An 11,670-nucleotide genomic window follows, 5' to 3' on the forward strand; every position below is an offset into this window, starting at 1 on the left:
GGGTGACACGAGCACATCGAGATCACGCCGCTGCGCGGGCACGCGCGCGCGCGATCCCGCTACTCCTGAAGGACGTTCCTGAACGGCCTATCAGGAGTAGACGGCTCCCACCCGGCCGTATATATGCATTGGCCGGGTGGGAAGTGGTTAAACACCACAGTCTACCTGAGTATTGTTGCTGACCATGTCCATCTCTTTATGATTACAGTGTCCCCATCTTCTGATGGCTCCTTCCAGCAGGATAATGCACCATGTCACAAAGCTCCAATCATCTCGCCACTGGACAATGAGGTCACTGTACTCCAATGGCCTCCACAGTCACCACATCTCATCCAATAGAGCACCTTTGGGATGTGGTGAAACAGAGATTGGCGTCATGGATGTGCAGCCGACAAATCTGCAACAACTGCGTGATGCTATCATGTCACTATGGACCAAAATCCAACACCTTGAATCTATGCCATGAAGAATGAAGGCAATCGGGGGTCCAACCCAGTACTAGAGCAAGGTGTACCTAATAAAGTGGGCGGTGAGTGTATATTACTACTAGGGATGAGCTTCGTGTTCGAGTCGAACGTACGTTCGACTCGAACATTGGCTGTTCGTGCGTTCGGCGAATTCCGAACGTTTTGGCCGTTCGCGTCAAAATTCGAGTGACGCGCGCGCGGACCACAATGCACTGCGTTGGCGCAGTGCATTGCTGCCCGATGATTGGCCAAGCATGCACTGTGACCCCGCATGCTTGGCCAATCGCAGCGCCGGCAGCGAGGAGAGCCATGATTGGCCACAGGCATCCTGCCTGTGGCCAATCATAGCTCAGGCTGTGTAGTGCACGCCCCACACTATATAAGGCCGCCTTTAAGGCGGCCTCCTGTAGTGTGTTACTTTGCATCTGAAGCAGTGGGTGTTCTGTGTACCTTCAACACAGTACACACCAATCGTTTTTGGCTGATTTCCTATCTTGCTGCTGTGTAGTGGTTGTTGTCTGTGCCCTGACTGCAGTATACACCACTATATTCACCTCACCTATATAGCTAGTGATCTAGCTTTAACCACTTAACAACTGCCCATTGCCGATTAACGGCTTCAGGGCGGTTGTTTAACTCAGAGAGGCCGTTAATTAACGGCCTCCCAGAATTCTGCTCTCGCGTGCCCCGAGGTGTGCGCACTCGAGAGCATCCGTGACCGCCGGGTCCATAGGACCCGGCGCATCACGGTAAACGGCCGCTCATAGCGGCCGTTTACCACGTGATTGCTCCGTCAAACGACGGAGTGATCACTTGGAAACAAACCGGCGTCATGTTATGACGCCTGTTCCTCCCTCCCCTTTCTGTACCGATCGGTACAGCAGAGGGGAAAGAGATCGGTGTCAGCAGCGATGTGGGCTGCATCTGCAGTGCCCACATCGCTGCTTACCGAATTTAACCCCTCAATTCCCTGCCAATACTCTGCAATACCAGTGCATACTCTGCAGTACCCTGCCATTACTCTGCAGTACCCCGCCATTACTCTGCAGTACCCCGCCATTACTCTGCAGTGCAGTACCCCACCATTACTCTGCAGTGCAGTACCCTGCCATTACTCTGCAGTACCCCGCCATTACTCTGCAGTACCCCGCCATTACTCTGCAGTGCAGTACCCCGCCATTACTCTGCAGTGCAGTACCCCGCCATTACTCTGCAGTGCAGTACCCTGCCATTACTCTGCAGTACCCCGCCATTACTCTGCAGTACCCCGCCATTACTCTGCAGTGCAGTACCCTGCCATTACTCTGCAGTGCAGTACCCTGCCATTACTCTGCAGTACCCTGCCATTACTCTGCAGTACCCCGCCATTACTCTGCAGTACCCCCCATTACTCTGCAGTAACCCCCATTACTCTGCAGTACCCCCAATACTCTGCAGTACCCGCCATTACTCTGCAGTACCCCCAATACTCTGCAGTACCCTGCTATTACTCTGTAGTACCCCGCCAATACCCCGCCAATACTCTGTAATACCCTGCCATAAATTGCCATACCCAGCCATACTCAGAGATACCCAGCCATACTCGGTGATACCCTGAAATACCCAGCCATAGACGCCCCCCACCCCTCACCGCCCTCCGGTGCTTCTACCAACTCGCCAGTACAATCAAAGCCAGAATCTTTTTTTTATTTTTTATTTCAGGCTTCCCAGCCTAGAGGTAAGATGTGGGGTCATATTGACCCCCCAGATTTCACTGTAAAGAGGACCTGTCACCCCATATTCCTATTACAAGGGATGTTTACATTTCTTGTAATAGGAATAAAAGTGATCAAAAATATATTTTTGGGAAAAAAAATGTCAAACTAAAATAAATAAAGTAAAATGAACAATAAAAAAATAAAATAAAAATTAAAGCGCCCATGTCCCCATGTGCTCGCATGTGCCACACATGTGAGGTATCGCCGAGAATATTAGAGCGAGAGCAATAATTCTAGTCCTAGACCTCCTCTGCAACTCAAAACATGTAACCAGTAAAAAAATATTTAAAGCGTCGCCTATGGGGATTTTTTAAGTAGCGCCATTTGACGTTTGGCGCCATTCCACGGGCATGTGCAATTTTGAAGAGTGACATGTTTGATATCTATTTACTCAGCATAACTTCATCTTTCACTTTATGCAAACATTGGGCTAACAAGTGGTTAATAATAGAGCTTGCAGTCAGTAGTGTTAGGAGATAGTGCGTGCTGTCTGCGTGCTCTGTACCCAGTACATACCGCTATAATATAGGGCAGGCCCCTACTTTCAAACATCCAACTTACAAACATCTCCTACTTGCAAACGCAAGGAGACAGCAGCAAGTGAGATGAAAAAAGATGGACGACAAAACAAATTATACAGGGGTGATAACCCTTCCCTATGTTTTCCAAAAAGCTTAAAGATATTTTTTTTGACTGGAGCTACACTTTAAAAATGTACCGGTTGAAAATGACAAACAGATTCAACTTAACACAACAAACCTACACAGTCCCTGTCTTGTTTGCACCGCCTGTATACTGCTGTTCTGAGTATATAGGGCCTGGGGGCCACACGCATTTCCTTTTTTTAATATGGTTACGGGGTTCCCCTTAATATGTGTACAAGACCCAAATAGGCTGGTAATGGGCAGGGAGGGCTACCCATGCCATTTTTCTGAATGATTTTCAACCATATTGCAGGAACCAGATATAACATTAAAACCGCAAGCAGTTTTAAATGGTGTTATTTCCGTTTAATGTCATTTTGTGCAGGGACTGTTCTAAACACGGGAAACACGTGGCACTTCACAGGCATACTACAGACACCCCCCAGGCACCATATTTAAAGGAATATTTCACTTTTTTTTTTTCACTTTAATCGTCATTAAAATCAGTGCTCCCGCCAAAACGGTAGTTTTTAAAACTTTTTTTTGCAGTGACCCATGTCCCCTGAGGCAGGAGGCAGGTCGCCAAACCCTTTTTAGGACACTATCTTGCATATTAGCCGTTAAAATTAGCACTTTCCAATTCGAACGTTCGAGTCCCATAGACTTCAATGGGGTTCTAACATTCGTACCGAACGCGGGGGTCGTTCGCAAGTTCTGGTGCGAACCGAACCGGGGGGTGTTCGGCTCATCCCTAATTACTACAATCCGAAACGTATCAACCAAAATGTATCATCAAAACCACCTATAGAAATGTATTCAATTCACACCTATCATTTAACCCCAATGGGCCATTGGCTTCAGTCTAGGATATTCATTTTGCTTTTACCTCTCCCTCACAATATCCTGTCCCAGATTTCCACTTTCAGGGTGACTCCTTTCTATTGCAGCATCCTACGGGTCCACCCTAAGCCCTTGTACACACGGTCGGACATTCTGCCAACCAAATCCGTTGGATTTTGTCCGATGGATTTTGTCCGACAGATTGTGTCCGAAACTGTTGCATACACACGGTCGGACAAAGTTGTCGGAAAATCCAATCGTTCAGAACGCGATGACGTTATTTCGTTACGACGGGACTACGTTCACACTAGTAGCCAATAGCTTTGATGTAGGAATTTTATCTGAGCATGCGTGGCACTTTGTCCGATCAGAATTCTCTACACATGATCGGAGTATGTCCGATCAGACCAGTTTGTCGGAAAATATTTCCAACAAGTTGGAAAATTGGGTCCGACGGATATTCCGACGGAAACAGTCCGATGCATACCACACACAGTCGGATTATCCGACAAAAGGGTCCGATAGGACACATTCCGTCGGAATCTCCGACCGTGTGTACAAGGGCTAACATGTGTCTCCCACACTCTCTGCACCAATTGAGACACACAGCCCCAGGGCTGGGACAAGGGGTGGGTAGGAGGGGTGGCTGCTCTGGGCACTGTGGTATCAAATGAGAGGCACCACACAGAGATTGGGGGGAGGGGGTTTGTGTTGGGAGGCGGAATTTGAGGGGAAGCAAGGGGTAAGAATTGTTCTAGGAGGGTACATTTGGGGAGGTGTGCTAGAATTGGTGATTTGGGGGGATTTGTGTTGGGAAGGGGGGGTGAGAGAAGCCCCTGCTCCTTTCGCACATAGTGTCAGAGGCCTAGTGGCGGCAGAGGACTGTGTCTGTGTCCTGATTCCCTAATAAATGGAAGCAAGCTAACATTCATTTATGGACACTAGTAGGCTACAAGGGCTAACATGTGTCTCCCACACTCTCTGCACCAATTGAGACACACAGCCCCAGGGCTGGGACAAGGGGTGGGTAGGAGGGGTGGCTGCTCTGGGCACTGTGGTATCAAATGAGAGGCACCACACAGAGATTGGGGGGAGGGGGTTTGTGTTGGGAGGCGGAATTTGAGGGGAAGCAAGGGGTAAGAATTGTTCTAGGAGGGTACATTTGGGGAGGTGTGCTAGAATTGGTGATTTGGGGGGATTTGTGTTGGGAAGGGGGGGTGAGAGAAGCCCCTGCTCCTTTCGCACATAGTGTCAGAGGCCTAGTGGCGGCAGAGGACTGTGTCTGTGTCCTGATTCCCTAATAAATGGAAGCAAGCTAACATTCATTTATGGACACTAGTAGGCTACATTGATGGGTACTGGAGAGCCTAAATTGAACCTTGAAAATGCCTGTACAAAAACTCTGCAAAAATACCCGAAAAAACATCCTAAAACGTCTGTAAAACCGAAACCCCTAGGTGTGAACAGAGCCTTAGAATCCAAGGATGAGTAGCTCAGAGTTCCCGAGTCAAAATTAACATAACAAACATTTTGGTACACCAAACATTTTAGATATACTCTATAATGAACCACACATACATGAAGTCTAGATACACATTTCATGTTTCCAACATTTGCAGTAGCACATGCATTGGTGGTTCAGTGGTAGAATTCTCGCCTGCCACGCGGGAGGCCCGGGTTCGATTCCCGGCCAATGCAGCTAAACTTTTTGCCATGTGATAATAATAGAGCAGTCCTTTACATGTGCTACTCCACCCCTAGCTGCTCGCTTGTTGTAGCTGCAAAGTTTATCACTATCTTAGGTTATGTTCTCAACGTATCTTCTTTGAGACGTTAATAGCTGATTATTGTACAGTGCAAGGTGCCCAGCCTAAATACATTGAAACTGAAAATAGGAAACAGAAACCACAAGACACTGAAAAGTTGCAGATGGCTTGTCTGAAACATTTTACTGTTTTACTGTACAACGAGGGCTTGTAAGGACTTGTACAGAGAATGCTGTTCTCAGCTATGCTGTACTATGATTGGAAAACATTTTTAATCCTGTGTAAATGGTGTCACTGTGTCAGTGGCAAGATTTGTACCCCTGTGTCCGTGCTCAGTAGTATTCAGTAATAACAAATTACTCCATGTCAGTGGTCAGCAAGAAGAATGGTGACCTTGTGTCAGTGGTCTACAGAGTAACAAATTACCCTATGTCAGTGGGAGTAATGGTGACCTTGTGTCATAGTTAGTCTGGCTGAAAAAAGACACAAGTCCATCTAGTATAACCAATAAAAGGAGACAAAAAAATACAATATATATGTAGCGCTGGCATCCTTGTCTACTAATGTGTATTAGCATTTATAATGGAAGTCTATGGACGTTTCTATGGCTTAGTGTTTGGTGCCATTCTAACGGCCAAACTTTGATAGTGGGCTTAAATGATTTTTGCTTTATCAAAGCATTGAACTTGGTACAGGAAGTGTTATTTGTACTGGAGAGTTGACCTTTTTACCCAGGAAGCCAGGTGACCTACCCATGGACACCCTCTCTTGCACTGCATGCTGGATGGGACATAAAAGGACCCATCTTAGCTCTCTGGGGAACGCATGGCCTGCCTGTGAGTGTCACGGTGCTACTTACAGTGAGCCCACAGGCGAGCAGGTGACATGAGATCCCCCAGGCTGTGGAGTCTAAGGGCCAGCCGGTATTCACCAGGGACCCCCTCACGAGGGTTTGGGCTTAGCTGCGTGCTGACCCCAGGTCACGACCCCCGGGTTCACCCTGCTCGTTAGGGAGTACCAGAAGACACTGTTAGACAAGGATGGATGGATGGATGGATGGATGAAGCAAAGGAGCGCCGGATAGTGAGCCAAGGTCAGGGCGGGCTAAAGAAAAGGTAATCAGAACAAGCTGGGTCAGTACACAAGAGATCAGTTCACGAGAGGTCAGGTAAAACAGGTTACACAAAGAGAGCTCAGAAACAAATAGTGCTCAAGCAACCAGTAGCTGGTTTGAAAGGGATTTAAATATAAAAGCACATGAGGGGCTGGACAGGAAGTAGCAGGAAGGAAACATATATTAGGCAACAGGTGAGGGGTAGCGACAGCCATAGTTGCCGAGTGCCCAGAGCTGAACACCAGCTAGTGGAACAACAGGTTCTAGCTGACCTACATCAGTAAGGGTGAGACACAGATCAGCTCCGCAGCTGATCTGTGACAGTGAGGACTTGTGAGGAGGCCTCCCGGAGGAAACGGCCTATTGCCCTTGCGGAGCGCAACTCCACTTGATTGTGTGAGTGACCTGAAGTGCCAAAGACACAGTGATCGGATTGGGAATATCCAGAGACACTCGTTTGAGCATCGGAAGACCAGGTTCACCTATCAGAACAGAATGGAGTGACGGAGTCGGCTGACGTAGAAGCAAGCTGCAAACACCAGACCAAATTTACCATACCAAGCTTCCGATTCAGTTGGTGAGCGGGTTGCGGCCCACAGTTTTCTAAACTTTGCACCTAGTCGGACTTATATACTGGCCTCTCTGGGATCCATAGTCCCACAGAGGAGGAGTATAGCAACTGACACTAGGCAGGCATAAGGCCTACTTACTATCGCATCTCAAGTATTGTACTATAATTAAGGAAGCAACACTAGGATCATCCTTAACTCACTTTAATTACTTTAACCCTTGGATTACAACTTATAAGGAATTATCATTGCTAGCGAAGACAAGAAGACTAAAGACTGAGTACTTTAAGTGAGATCACACGCATATCTATAAAAGTAGGGGGAGCTCCCATATATATATTTTGTTTATAACTGTTTTATCAAAATTCCTTGTTCTGTCATTCTATGTTGGGATGACAGTACAATTGCTCTAATCACATGTTTACCAATAAATACAGTAAAATATACTTTGGTTAAGTACCCCGTTGTGTGGAGTATTGTTTTCTCCCAGCAGGTGGAGCCAGTGGATCCTGAGAGGACAATACAGGTATATTGTGTTATATTATATTGTACTGTATTGTATTGCACCACAGCTGTGTCAAGGGGACTGAGGAAAGTTAGTGGGGTTTATTAGCAGAGTGCAGGCCCAAATAAAGCCAACAGCTCCTTCGGGGGTCAGTGCTACATATATATTGTGGTAGTGTGGTACCCCACCAGCGGAAGGATGCAGGGTTCTCAACCAGGCAGGTTGAGGGGCTCCAGTGGAGTTGTTTATTTGGGAGGAAACTGGCTTTTCAGTTTCCTCATTGTTTACAAAAATTCAGTTGGGGACCTGGAGCCCGAAGATTCCATAGTGTTATGGGTAGGGCGGAATCTCCAATCCTGGGACCGGGTTTTGGGAACAGCCAGAAGTCTGGCTGGTTGATTGAACAGGTGGGTCCTGGGCTTATAACAGAGCCAAGACCAGGGTTCTGGGCTCCACCCTCCCGAGGAGTCCAGGGAAGCAAGGGAGAAGCATGCATGTCTGCATGGTATAGTCAGAGGGCCCAAAGCTGTGGGCTGAGCAGCAAGGAAGATGAAAAGAGATACAGTAGTTACACGAGATCTCTGTTATATGGCCAAGAGGGCTGAAGTGTAAAGCCTAAACGGCAGTACTGCTGAAGAGAGCCAGGTGGCTTGGTATTTTTCTGTTTATTATTACATTGTTGCTGTGGAAAGCTGAAACTCCTGTGTGGGCAACCCTCCTGTTATTGGACTCATTTAATAAAAGTGGGCCAACAAGCCCTTAAATGGCATGACTTGCATGGACTCTGCTCACTGGTGTGCTCTACACAGAAGCTAAAGAACCCCCAAATATCACAAGTGGTGAAGAATGCGGCCATAACTGAAGATCCTCGCATATACTAGTGAGCTATTGCCAGAAACTGCCTGTGCTCTGCAGTGTGTGCAGCAGGTGGTGTACCTGGAAGGGAAAGACCCCTTAAAGAGACAGTGCTCCTGTTGTTGCTCTGTGCAGTGGAGTGTCTGCAAATATGGAGAGTCCACCAGTGTTTGAATTGGTAGTGGATTGGTGCAAGCGGCACCTGGCAGGAATGGACCAAGCTAAAGTGGAAGGCAAGCCAACCTTCGTTACAAAGAGAGAGCTGCCGGATGTCCATACCTAGGAGAGGGGTGTTGTTGCCCTTGGCAACGCTGTTGTAGTTAAACCAGCAGCTGTTGCAAAAAGTGTGAAAGTGACAGCTTGGGACAGGGTCTAGCGGAGGGAAGCCTGTGTTATGTGCCAGAAGAGAGGCTGATCAAAGACTGGGACTGAGAGTGGTTGCCCATAGCAACACAGAGGAGGCCAGTCGGGCTGTCTGTGGACCATGGGGTATGCCTGCCAAGGGTTGTGGCAAGTGGCTTCCGGAGGAGCCAATACAGCATGTTCGAGAGATCCAGCAAAGCTCTGCTGGGAGAGTGGGATCTCCCATGGCAACGAGAGTGGAAGTTCTGCCTGGAGGGAGATCCTAGCCCCCCCTTAATCTCCTCTTCTCAAGAGAGAATGAATTCAGTTCCTCTAATCTTTCCTCATAGCTGAGCTCCTCCATGCCTCTTATCAGTTTGGTCGCTCTTCTCTGCACTTTCTCCAGTTCCCCCGATAACCTTTTTTATGAAAAGGTGCCCAAAACTGAACTGCATATTCCAAATGAAGTCTTACTAATGATTTGTACAGGGGCAAAATGATATCTCTCTGTCTGGAGTTCATAACTCTCCTAATAAAAGAAAGGACTTTGCTCGCTTTGGAAACCGCAGCTTAGCATTGCATGTTATTATTAAGGCTCTACCAGAACACCCAGATCCTTCTCCACTATGGATTCCCCCAGTTGTACTCCCCCTAGTATGTATGCATTCATATTCTTATCCTCCAAGTGAATAACTTTACATTTATCAACATTAAACCTCATCTGCCACATAGTCGCCCAATGAAACAATACATTGAGGTTGGCTTGTAAGTTGAAGACATCCTGTAAGGACGTTATTCCACTGCATAGCTTGGTGTCATCTGCAAAGACGGAAATGGTACTATTAATCCCAGACCCTATATCATTTTAAAAATATTAAAAAGTAAGGGTCCTAACACTGAACCTTGGGGTACACCACGAATAACCTTAGAGCATTCAGAGTAAGAATCATCAACCACTACTCTCTGAATTATGTCTTTTAGACAGTTCTATATCCATTTACAAACAGATTTTTCCAGATCTGTAGACTTTACCTTACACATGAGCCGTGTGTGGGGAACTGTGCAAATGCTTTGCCAAAATCCAAGTATACCACGTTCACCGCCACCCCTCTGTCCAAGGTTTTACTTACCTCCTCATGAAAAGAAATCAGGTTTGTTTCACAATTTCTGTCTTTCATGAATCCATGCTGTCTGTTACTTAAAATATTTTTTCCACCAAGAACTCATCTATGTGGTCTTTTATTAAACTCTCAAGTATTATCCCAACTATAGCAGTTAAATTAACAGTTCTATAGTTACTTGGTAAAGAATTTGATCTTTTTAAATATAGGCACCACATTGGACCTACACCAATCCAGTGGTACTATGTCAGTCATTAAAGTGTCAGTGGTCAGTGCAAGAAATGGTGCCCTTGTGTCAACGGTCAGTGGGAGGAATGATGCCTCTATTTCAATGGCCAGTGAAAGAAATGGTGCTCTTGTGTCAGTGGTCAGTAAGAGGAATAATGCTCTGTTGGACCTGGTAATCTCAAACCATGCAGAACGTATTACTAATGTTCAGATAAAGGAACATCTGGGTAGCAGTGACCATAACATGATTTCATTTGATGTTAGCTGTAAGCAAAAATCACATACGGGAAAGATAAAAACACTTAATTTCAAGAGAGCAAATTTTCCAAGGATGAGGGCTGCTCTCCAGGACTTAGACTGGGAGAGAATATTGGGATCAATGGGCACAGAACAGAAATGGGAATTCTTCAAAAAGACTGTCTGTGATCTCACGGCAAAGTATATTCCCATGGGCAATAAGTTTAAAAGGCTAAAAATAAAACCGATGTGGCTCACGGCCAAAGTTAAAAAAGCTATAAACTATAAAAAAAGAGCTTTTAAAAAATATAAAAATGAAGGAACGCTAGTGTCATTTAAATGTTACAAGGAATATAACAGAATATGTAAAAAGGAAATCAAGGATGCAAAAATTCAAAATGAAAGACAGATTGCAAAAGATAGTAGGACAAACCCCCAAAAATACTTCAAATATATTAATAGTAAAAAGGTTAAGTCTGAGCATGTAGGCCCTTTGCAAAATAATCTGGAGTGGGTGACTGGGGACAAAGAGAAGGATAACTTATTAAATACTTTCTTCAGCTCTGTGTATACAAAGGAGCATGGGGGAGCTCATGTACATAATGGGGGTGGTAGTGACGCAGCCCCAAATCCACAATGGCTCAAAAGTGATATGGTCCAGAAATATTTGGACAGAATAAAGGTAGATAAAGCACCTGGACCTGATGGCATCCACCCACGGATCCTAAAAGAATTGAGCTCTGTAATTTCATAGACATTATATCTAATTTTTAGGGACACATTAATGACAGGAATAGTACCACTGGATTGGCGCAGGACCAATGTGGTGCCTATACTTAAAAAGGGAACAAAGTCTTTACCAAGTAACTATAGACCCGTTAGTTTAACTTCTATAGTTGGGAAGATACTGGAGGGATTAATAAAAGACCACATAGACGAGTTCTTGCAGGAAAAAAATATTTTAAGCAACAGACAGCATGGATTCATGAAAGACAGAAGTTGTCAGACAAACCTGATTTCTTTTTATGAGGTGGTAAGTAAAACCTTGGACAGAGGGGTGGCAGTGGACGTGATATACTTGGATTTTGCAAAAGTGTTCGATACAGTTCCGCGCACACGGCTCATGTGTAAGGTAAAGTCTACAGGTTTGGAAATATCAGTTTGTAAATGGATAGAAAACTGTCTAAAAGACAGAATTCAGAGAGTAGTGGTTAATGATTCTAAT

General features: G+C 45.8%; 1 non-coding gene across 1 annotated transcript; it reads left to right on the top strand.

Moving 5' to 3' along the window:
* The first annotated feature begins 5,335 nt into the window (after window positions 1-5,335).
* On the top strand, window positions 5,336-5,406 carry TRNAG-GCC (transfer RNA glycine (anticodon GCC)). Its single transcript has one exon. It is a non-coding gene; the product is annotated as a tRNA-Gly (tRNA).
* The last annotated feature ends 6,264 nt before the right edge of the window (window positions 5,407-11,670 follow it).

The sequence above is a fragment of the Lithobates pipiens genome, unplaced genomic scaffold (genome assembly GCF_037356315.1).
Source record: "Lithobates pipiens isolate NorthernLeopardFrog02 unplaced genomic scaffold, aLitPip1_a1.2 Scaffold_8, whole genome shotgun sequence".
Taxonomy (NCBI): domain Eukaryota; kingdom Metazoa; phylum Chordata; class Amphibia; order Anura; family Ranidae; genus Lithobates; species Lithobates pipiens.